Source organism: Garra rufa, chromosome 22 (genome assembly GCF_049309525.1).
Source record: "Garra rufa chromosome 22, GarRuf1.0, whole genome shotgun sequence".
NCBI classification, from domain to species: Eukaryota; Metazoa; Chordata; class Actinopteri; order Cypriniformes; family Cyprinidae; genus Garra; species Garra rufa.
In genome coordinates this window covers 28,873,952-28,885,054 of record NC_133382.1, presented here as the reverse complement: position 1 = coordinate 28,885,054, position 11,103 = coordinate 28,873,952, and positions in this window count along the sequence as shown.

Genomic DNA, 11,103 nt, shown 5'->3' with positions numbered 1-11,103 from the left:
GTATTCACAAATATAAACATTATTACAATTTATTAATGAAGTTCAAATAAAATATGTTTAGGCCTTAAAGGAGCAGTTCACTTTCAGAACAAAAATTTACAGATAATGTACTCACCCCCTTGTCATCCAAGATGTTCATGTCTTTCTTTCTTCGGTCGTAAAGAAATGATGTTTTTTGAGGAATGCATTTCAGGATTTCTCTCCATAGGACTTCAATGGTGCCCCCGAGTTTGAACTCTCAAAATACTGTTTAAATGCAGCTTCAAAGGGCTCTAAATGATCCCAGCCGAGGAAGAAGGGTCTTATCTAGTGAAACGATCGGTTATTTTCTAAAAACATTTACAATTTCTATACTTTTTAATCTACACACAGCTAGACAAGACAAGCATTTGAGGTTAAAAAGTATATAAATTGTAATTAAAAAAATATATAACTGATCGTTTTGCTAGATAAAACCCTTCTTTCCTTGGCTGTGATCGTTTAGAGCACTTTGAAGCTGCATTTTGGAAGTTCAAACTCGGGGGCACCATAGAAGTCCATTATCTGGAGAGAAATCCTGAAATGTTTTCCTCAAAAAACAATTTCCTTACGACTGAAGAAAGAAAGACATGGACATCTTGGATGACAAGGGGGTGAGTACATTATCTGTACATTTTTGTTCTGAAAGTGAACTACTCCTTTAAACTTCCAGTTTATGAATATGTAGTTCTGCTAATTTATGCTGTCTAAACCTAAAAAATGTGTGGAAGCTGCTAAATCATGTAGAGAAGTACTTAGTAAGCAGGAAAGTAAAGTAAGTGCTCGTTATTTTGACAAACTAAAGTTACTAGATGGTAAAGATACGTACAAGAAGTATTCATTAGAGTATTATAAATATTTCACGTACCTGACTGGAAATGAAATGAAAACAAAGAAACATGTATGTTGTCAAGATTGTTGCTCTGGAAATCCTGGTTCAGTTTGGCCAACCACAAATGCCTTTTGTTCCTCAGTTTTTTGCACTCTTCTCCTAGATTTGTTATAACTTTTGCCAGTCAGTAGTACTCAAAATTTTTGTCCTGGTCCGACCGATTAGCACAGCCCAAAACATGACAATAACTGACCATTTTCAGGAGCCATAATCAAACAAATCTGCAAGTTTTGTTCAGTTCAGTGGCATTGTTTATGTTCAGTCCTACCAATATGGCCGATTGATGACGTGTCATGAAAACACTCGAGTGTTATTGATTTATTTCCTACCAAAATTGTGCAGCTCTACACAAAAATGCCATTTTCTCTCTCTCATGTTGCTCTCATGTTTTCTTTCTTCATTCTTATAAACACAAAAGGAGTTATTTTGCAACCATTTTCTCACAAGAACTAAATGAGAAAAATGATTTTAAAAATGGGCAATTTTCCAGATTCCCTGACATTGATTGTTTTTAGATTCTCACATATTTAATAATTCTTGTCACAGACGAGAAGCAATTAAGTTTGTGCAAAACAACTTCTCCTTCTATAGTGCAAACAGCACTTCTGGTTTGTCACCTGAGAAGGTTTTGCTATTAACATCACTGTTCTTTTGTGTATCACAGATGCAGCACATTTTAATGTACATGGCTTTAAATGGAATGGACTTGGAATATATTACACTGTATGCAGTACTGTATGGTAGGTAAGTGTAACCTTTAAGCCCATTAAAATACACTTCCAGTCAAAAGTTTTTGAACAGTAAGATTTGTAATGTTTTTTTTTAAAGAAGTCTCTTCTATACCAAGCCTGAATTTATTTTAACCAAAGTACAGCAAAAGTAGTAATATTGTGAAATATTTTTACTAACTGTTTTCTATTTGAATATATTTTAAAATGTAATTTATTGCTGCGATCAAAGCTAAATTTTCAGCATCATTACTCGTATTCAGTGTCACATGATTCTTCCGAAATCATTCTAATGTGCTGATTTGATGTTGAAGAAATGTTTATTATTATTATTATTAATATTTAAAACAATTACATATTACATATTTCTTCAGGAATTTATTATGCATAGAAAGATCCAATAATCAGCCTTTATTTAGTGTATTATACACTACACCATTCAAAAGCTTGCAGTCAGTATATATATAATTTTTTCTTAAGAAAGAAATTATAGAAATTCATATTTTTATTTAGCAAGGATGCTTTAAATTGATCAAAAGGGATGATAAAGACATTTATAATTTTACAAAAGATTTCTGTTTCAGATAAATGCTGTTCTTCTGAACTTTCTATTCATCAAAGAAACATGAAAAAAACTATTCAGCTGCTTTCAACATAATAATAATAAAAAAAAGTTTTTGAGCAGCAAATCAGAATATTAGAATGATTTCTGATGGATAATGTGTCTGGAGTAATGATGCTAAAAAATCAGCTTTGAAATCACAGGAATAAATTACATTTTAAAATATATTCAAATAGAAAACAGTTATTTTGAATTGTAAAAATATTTCGCAATGTTACTGTTTTTGCTGTACTTTGTATCAAATAAATGCAGGCTTGGTGAGCAAAAGAGACTTCCTCAAAACATTAAAAATCTTACTTTTTAAAAATTTTTGACTGATCTAATATAGTGTAAGTTTCCAGACATTTTTATTTAGCCGTGGCCTAATGGTTAGAGAGTCGGACTTGTAACCCAAAGGTTGCAGGTTCAAGTCTCAGGTCCGGCAGGGATTGTCGGTGGGGGGAGTGAATCACCAGCGCTCTCTCCACCCTCCATACCACGACTGAGGTGAGTCCCTTGAGCAAGGCACCAAACCCCCAACTGCTCCCCGGGCGCCGCAGCAATGGCTGCCCACTGCTCCGGGTGTGTGTTCACGGTGTGTGTGTTCACTACTGTGTGTGTGCACTTGGATGGGTTAAATGCAGAGCACAAATTCCTAGTATGGGTCACCATACTTGGCCTCACGTCACCCCTTTCCTTCCTTTCCTTTCCTTTATTTTTTATTAGTTTATGTGGGGAAAAAATAGGTTGATCTGTTTTAAGGCTTGTATGTCAATTTCTGCTAGAAATAATCAAATGAATAATGTATTAATTAATTAGATTTATAAAAACATAGGTTAAAATTGTATTCATATTTTAATTATTGTATTGATTAATATTTATATAAAATTAAAAAAATAATAATTAATAAAAATTCATATATTGAAATACATCTCAAATGATCATTCTACTTGTACATTCCAGGTAAACAGACTTGACATATTTACCCTTTTTTATTCTACTCCTCCTTCACAGCATTATTTGTTCTGATTATATATCACTATTTTCACTAGACCATCTTTTGTGGTACTCAGGCACCAGGGTGAGCAGTGTTGGAGGCCAACTTCATTTTGAAAAGGGCATTTTGTCATGTATCTCAGTGAGCAAGGCAGGTCCATTCTTAAAGTGACCAGCTCATCATATGTATCTCCCTTCACCCCTGTCTAAAGTGACACTCTTTATGGACGAGTGGCGTGTTCGCCACCATGTTTCTGTCATCGCCCTCATGCCAGTCATCCACGGCGTGACGGTGACGAGCCATCAGTCAGTGCTAATGAAAGGGATTCATTCAGCTCACTCGCTGAGAAAGCGTCTATCTTTCCTCTTCTCTAAAATTAGTCTAATGGAGTCCCCTCGGTCTGGCTTCCTCTGCGGTAATGAATTAAGTGACAGTGAAGAGGCCATAAGTACAGAGGTCTTACGGGAGCCGCCTGTAAGATAGACGCTCAAGCGGACAAGACGATCCATCTCTCTATCTTGTTGATCTGTCTGTAGATACAAATAAACACAGAGATGTTTGTCGACACAAGTAGACAGCTGAGTTTGGGAGGAACTAAGAGGTGCATGAGGTGATTATTTTTATAATTAATATTTGTCAACGTAATGATCCTTCCCGACATGCCCTGTTACGCTGCAGGGAAATACACAGGAGAAATCAACTGAATGTTTAAATGGAGAGTCATGATTGATGACTGTCCTCTCTTGTAATTTCAGAAATCTGCTGACGGTTTGTCATTTATTGTGATGGCTTTATGAGCAATAATACATGAGCATCTGTGATACAAGCATTCTTGTGTCTAACAGCAGGCAAAAGATGATTTTATTCAATTTAAACATGTCAGTTTTCCCACAGACTCTATCATTACCTGCTAAGTAGGGTGTCACGGCAGGATAGCAACACATCAGTTATACCTGCTTTATTTATGTACATGAATATACCTTTTATATCTATCTATAAATTGGGTGAAACAAGTATACAAGAGATTTTATTGTTTTATTGTCACAGAAACTGGTATGGAGAAAACAAGGGCACACTCTAAAAAATGCTGGCTTTAGCCTGATGGATCATTTTATTGGTTGATTTTTACCCTGGTGTTGAGTAGTTTTAGATGTCACAGAAATAAAGTGTTTTTTTTAAATAAAGTGATAAAGTGATGGCCATATTGGCGGGACTGAATGTAAACAATGCCACTGAACCGAACGAAACTCACATATTTTGCTGATTATTCCTGCTGAAAATGGTCAATTATTGTCATGTTTTGGGCTGTACTACTCAGTCAGACTGTGAAAAAACATTTAGAGTACAAAGACTGCCAAAAGTTATAACAAATCAAGGAAAAGAGTGCAAAAAACTGTCTGAGGAACAAAAGGTGTTTGTAGTTGGCCAAACTGATTTCCAGGGCTAGAATCTTAACAACATTTGTGTTTGTTCTTATCATTTCCGGTCAAGTAGGTGAAATATTAGGCTAATATCTTAATTAATACTGCTTGTACGTATCTTTACCACCTATTAACCTATTAAGTCTGTCAAAATAGTGCACCCTACTAAAGCCTTCTCTATATGATTTAGCAGCTTCTACATATTTTTTCCATGGTTTAGACAGTACATTAACCATGCAATCCATGTTGTTATTTACATCCAAGTATCGCCAACATGGCTGTACATCCGGGTACCTGACCAAACCACCAAAATAAAAGCTTGTTGATTTCAAGTTTAAAAAGGATGAAAATTCTTTTTTTTTAAAGTAAATATTAGCATTTTATTTTTAGTTTTACTATAAAATAAACTCCCTTTTTATTTTAAAATATAATAGTATTATCACACATTATTATTTCATTTATTATTTGATTGAAAAATAAACTTAAACTAAATAAAGTGCAATAATATTATCATTATTATTATTTTTTTTTTCATTCACTTGATCACAAATACAGTAAAAACAAATTTTGTGAAATATTACTACAGTACAGTGTAAAAACTGCTTAAGGCTTTCTGTTTTAATATATTTTAAAATGCAATTTATTCCTCTGATAGCTGAATTTAATTTCAGTCTTTAGTGTCACATAATCTTAGAAATAATTTTAATACGCTGATTTGGTGCTCAAGAAACATGTCTTATTATTATAAATATTGAAAATAGTTTGCTTAATATCTGTTACAGTATTTAATATTTATAAACAGCATGTATTTTAAATAGAAATCTTCTGTAGCTTTATGAATGTCTTCACTCTTACTTTTGATTAATTGATTGCATCTTTCCTGATCATTAAGATCATTGTTTTTTTATATTAAGCCAAATTGTCATGCATTTCACTTGCTACAATGATTTGATATATGGAAGCCCTATTTCGGCCACTGAATAAAAAAAAAGGTAATTGCGACTTTCTATACCACAATTCTGACTTTTTTCCTCAGAATTATGAGATATAAACTCATAATTCTAAATTGTGAGTTATAATGTCAAAATTGTAACATTTAAATTCTGAGAAATTAAGTCAGAATTGTGTTATATAAACTTGCAATTGCAAGTTATAAAGTCAGAATTACAAGAAACTCACAATTTTGACTTTTCTCAGACTTTTTTTTTCTCAGAATTGTGACTTTATAACACACAATTATGAGTTAAGTCAGAATTGTGAGATACTTGCAATTCTGAAAATATCAGTCTTTTTTCCCCCTCAAAATTGGACTTTACAACTCACAGTTGAGATTATATCTCACAATTCTGAGAAAACAGGCATAATTGTGAGATACAAACTTGCAATTGTGAGAAAAAGTCAAAATTGCAAGTTTTTATCTCGCAATTGTGAGTTTATATCACAATTCTGAGAAAAATCGTCAGATTTGTGACTTAATATCTTGCAATTCTGACTTTATAAGTCGCAATTGGAAGATTATAAACTCAAAATTCTGACTTTTTTTCTCACAATTGTGAGATAAAAAGTCACAATTACCTTTTTACATTTTTTATTCAGTGGCAGAAACAAGCTTCCATAAGATATGTTACACATTGCTTTTTTTACAATTTCTTTAAAAACATTTTTATTTTTCATTTTTGCTGAAAAACCTTTTGTAGTGAAAACTTAGCAAGGCATGTGTGTGAATGTGTTTTTTAAATAGGAATGTTCATGAGCTTTTTATAAAGTCAAGACTTAAAGGTACATCCTTGTCCTGAAATTGAATTTCAAAAATAAACCTTCCTTGAGAAATATGAATACGAAGTAGGGCTGCACGATTTAGAGAAAAAATCTAATTGCGATTTTTCTGATCAAAATTGCGATTTGCGATTTAAAATGCGATTTACTACTATTTCATAAAAGAGCTACAAGTTTGATATGGTGGTTTTAACAGCACCAAAGAAAGACCAAGCATAATCACAAAGTATGCTACACTGTTCTACTGTTTATTTAAAACCTCTTAAACATTGTTGTCATTTTTTAAATAAAGTTGTCATGACAAATTAAGAAAATAACTACAGTATCTTAAATAAAATTGAATTAACAATTAAAATGATATAATAAAATATTATTTAAATCTTTTAAAATAAAATATATACTATTATACAAAATTAATTAATAAAAATATTATATATTTTATTATATAAAATCCTAAAAGATTACATACATACATACATACATAAATAACATTATTTTATAACAAAATATAATTAAAATCTTTTAGGAATCCAAACACTCTGTAAACTATTTTACATTAGTAAAACACTGATGATAACCTACATTAAGAGACACTTTGTTGGGAAGTTTAGCCGCTGCTCCCGCTCATCTTTTCCAAATGGCGTTACCGTTATTTGCTCAGTACATGCAGTAGATACGAGAGTACAGCGGGACCCGACGCATTAACGAATGCGGCGCGGAACATAACTTGATGGGAGAGTGCGGCTGTGCGGGACGCGGGAAAATAAAATGATTCGCGGGACTCCCGCAAAATAGAAATATCTAAACAAAATATTTTAAAAAACAAAACATTGTTATTCATCTATTGCACAAAAGCAGCAAGAACAACTAGTATACAACTTACAGCTATGATTAGTAAGCACAGGGATAGGCAGTCATCAGAGGTGTTTAAGTTAGAATCCACTCACTGCTCAAACATTCTTGCACAGTGCTGAATATTGCGTGCTCACGAATTAAAACACACGAAGTGTAGACATTGTGAAAGATTCATTGCGCATATTATTCATTGTAGAGCTTGATAAGTTCGCGTATAAACTGAGATATCAGCTTTAAAGGAGCTGTGTCTGCTTGCATTTTCTGTTAAGAATAACAGTGGTTTGTGAATGTTGATGCTTAGCCTATAGGCTATAACAAATATTTTTATCGGGGACGTTTATGCTGGGGTTTTGTGAAACTTACGAGATCTGTTTCATGTAAATTCAATTGATGTACTGAAAAAACAACAACTATAAAGGTTACTTTTATGCGGGCTTTTGCGGACAGAAGCGGGACAAAACATGAATGTCGAGGCGGGAACGGAACGAGATAAACATATTTCTGCGGATGCAGGATTGAAAAATACGTCCTGTGCACGTCTCTACATGCAGTGTTAAAATGCCCCCTATTGGTTAAACTCTGCATCAAACGTAATATAAGCATGAAGATGTAATATGTACATGAAGCGACCTGTCAAAAACGATTTATATGCTTGTTACCACAGTTGATAATTAATCGAAATAATCGCAGCTCTTGCGATTTGAAAATCGCACCCTTTCAAATCGCGATTTCGGTTTAAAAACGATTAATCGTGCAGCCCTAATACGAAGTGTAACAACTAGCCCTGGAGTACTTCAAAACACCTTTCATTCTCATATAAGAAATAAGTACAACACTGAATAATAAGATAATTACTATTTATCACATCTAACCTGCGTAAGCCTCTTTGCTGGGACACTGTCGTACTTGAAATCTTGCCCTGAAATATCCCCTCAATTTATTCCATCAGGAGATGAACGCAAATGTTAGCATACTCTGATATGAATTGTAATTTTCTCATTTCTTGTTGTTCCTATTTTGCATCATGCAAAAGAAAATGCACTACTCATTTTTGCCCTGCAACCGTATAACGGAATAAATGTAAGGTAAATTGGTGTGAAATGCGGTCCTCAAACTTTTGGAAGTTATTATGTTTATGAAAAGCCGCTGTTGTAATTTCAGGATTTTTTTTCTGCAATTCTGATGCATGAATTCAACACATCCAGCTATAGCTTGGTTGCTTTTCAGACGTGCGCCACTGTTCCATTGGCTGCTTTGAACTTTGTATGTCTAAATCCTGTCCAAAGGTAGAAGCAAAACCATTGCAAGGACTAGAGACAGCTCACTGCTTTTGTGACATCTATCACTTACACAAAGCCAGCCAGCCTATTCAATTCTGTGTGGGAAATATAAGAGTCAGAATCAGAAATGTGTGCTGGAGCTTTATGCACTATAGCTAAAACTAGTGAAATATAACGGTTCAACTATTAATTGATTTTCCTCCTGATATGTTCCCTTATTATGTTTAATTTAAGCTGGAAAATTTTATGTGATACCACAACATTCATTTAAAAGCCAAATGGAACTTTGTGAAATATTTAATTATTTTTGCCACTGTTGACAAAAATGCAAATGAATCCATTAAAGTTTAATAGCCTAAAACTATTGCGAACCTTCTCAGAGAACAACTGAACATAATTACACTTGTGTTTTATTATTGCATATCTGATGCTTGTCGCAATAATTTCCATAACTCCGATGGCATGATGGTTGGTTTTTTCCCCACATAAAATTAAGCTCATGAAGTGCATTAGAGTACAAAATGTATCATACATGTTATAAGGCTTCGAATGTTCCACGAAATATATTTGCATTTATTTAAATATGTTCCACATTCAATATTTGGCATCATAATTAAAACAACAAACAAGATGTGCAATCATTTCAGAACATCAAAGTTATGTTTTTTTTTGGGTGTAATTAAAAAAGCCATTAACTCTCAGATTTTATTAACAGTGTTAAGCCCTTAATATACAGTGTGCTATTATAAACTTAATTAAATTTCTGGGGACGGCAGGTTCATCGGAAAAAAATTAAGACCACTTTACAACATATTCTAACAATCTTAATATATTAAACTGAACCTGCTGTTGGAGCTGACATCAGGTTGCAGAGAGGTTCAGGTTTAGATGACTTTTGGGTTATTTAATCAATTTCAATAAGTACAGTACAAAAGGTTTGAGCCATTTAAAGCGGTCATAAGCTTATGAAACCACATTAGGTCTGACCTTGAATATTAGCTGCAGAATATCATGCTTTTATTTTTAATTCATTTCAAATGTTAAAAAGTAGATATGGCTTGACTTGGTTGTTCGGTCGTTCACAGATGGTCCTTTTCAAATACACTCTGCATTTGTCCTTGAGATATGAAGGTACTTATTTAAATATTAATTTCTGAACGTAAAGTATGATTGCATGGTCACTTTAATTGAAGAATCTCTGCATTAGGAGTATGTGTAATTTTTTTAAACTCTGCTGTTCCGTGTTAAAGGATTAGTTCACTTCCAGAAGGAAAATTTCCTGATAATTTACTCACCCCCATGTCATCCAAGATGTTCATGCCTTTCTTTCTTCATTCGAAAAGAAATGAATGTTTTTAAGAAAACATTCCAGGATTTTTCTCCTAGAGTACTTCTACGGTTCCCAGCGGGTTGAAGGTCTAAATTGCAGTTTCAGTGCAGCTCCAAAGGCTCTACACGATCCCAGATGAGGAATAAGGGTCTTATCTAGAGAAACGTTCAGTCGTTTTCTTAAAAAGACATTCAAAGACATTAAGATATCCATGTTAAAAGAAATTTATATTAAAATATATAAAAGTATAAGGGAGCGTATTAAATTTAATTGTGAGACACTGCAGGCAAAAACACTGTTTTTTTTTTCATGCACCCATCAAGTTTAAGATTTTGGACTTTTTGGCTTTTCAGTGTTTTTTCAGACTAGTGGAAAGAAAATATCCAAAAGACATTGTTAAGTGTTTCTTTTATAGCACTTTATCTATTTGTGTCAATAGATTTCAATTACAATCCATGTTTTTAAAGGCCGTTTTCTTAAAATTAGCTACACTTTTCTCCTACACTAAACCATAAATCTCCACTTTAGTAGCTCTTACACACACCAAACTTTACATTTTAATTCCTGTCTATATTCTGATGTTTTTTTACAGTGGGATTTGTTCCTATATAATTTGCTTGATTTTATATAACACTTTATTCCCCCAAAATTGTAAAAAAAAAAAAAAAAAAAAAAAGTTTTCTGTCTGTTCTAAATTTATTCTGAATTATGGTGTGACAAATTGAGATACCAAAAATTCCCTCTGTAAAAACATTTGACTGTAATATGTCAAAAAATTTAAACAAGAATTTTGACACTGACTTCATCCAGTGTTTCGATTTTTGTACTAGAAATGTATGTAAATATGCAGGGGTGCACATAAGTGGTCCAAAATAAGAAAATGTGCTGTGTAAATGAGTTCAGACGCGCATTTGCGTACCGTCATGGTTGCAGCTGTTAATGTACAATTACCATTTTAAATCAACAAACTGTAATACTGTATAAGATTTCTATTCAAAATGAAAGCATAATTCTAGACTATTTGCTGCCGTTTTCAAAGCATTATGCAAAAACGCGACATTTCTTTCACTGAACTAAAGACTGAACACACTTTAAACGGAAGCGCGAAACCCGGCGGGAGCACGTATGCTGGCAACCCGCCAAAATAAAAGCTTCATAATTTAGGTTTGAAATTATGAAAATTCACATAAAAAGTAAATATTATT